We start from the raw sequence: 718 nt of genomic DNA, 5'->3' as shown, positions 1-718 counted from the left end.
GTGGAAATAAAAAACTATAAATATAAATCATACCTCAGTATTGTAGGTATTTTTATCATTATGAAATTTTTGCAGGCCTTTTTAAATTTTTACTTCACGTGGTCTGCAATATTATGAGCTTTCTACACATATAAATCATTAGAGGAATTTCTGGGTAATGAAATTTTGAAATAAGTATAAAACTAAAATAAGCACAATATTTCCTAACAAAATCACAATACTAAACAATTAAAACTGCAAAAATAAAAAAAACTACCAAACTAACTTTATAAAAATTTTAAAATTATCCAAGTACACAAAATGAAAGTCTAAATACATAAACATACATTTCTCTTACAAAAAGATTACATAAAATAAAAATACAAACATAAGTACATCAATTTTATTTTATATCAAAATCCCAAGCTATATCTTCATCGCCTTGATCAGCAAGTGGGGGTTGATATTGAGTATATCGGGGGCATTCAGGAAATGTAACATCAGGCTCTCCTCTGTAGTGTCGGGCCTGAGCTTCATAATAGGCTACCTCAAAATTTGAATGCCTCTGCAGGTACTCACTATCATAATGGTGTCGGCGTTCTAAACCTCTAAACCTCCAATCCTTTCACTTATTAATTCTATGCTCTTCCGCTGTAAGGTCAACTCATTCATCAAATCAGAAAGGGTAGGGGAACTAGAAAGTGAAAGGTCATAACTTGTAGAGGGGACATCTCTACTA

This window comes from Phalaenopsis equestris, unplaced genomic scaffold (assembly GCF_001263595.1).
Source record: "Phalaenopsis equestris unplaced genomic scaffold, ASM126359v1 Scaffold209888, whole genome shotgun sequence".
In the NCBI taxonomy this organism is placed as follows: Eukaryota; Viridiplantae; Streptophyta; class Magnoliopsida; order Asparagales; family Orchidaceae; genus Phalaenopsis; species Phalaenopsis equestris.
This window is presented reverse-complemented; position numbering follows the sequence as displayed.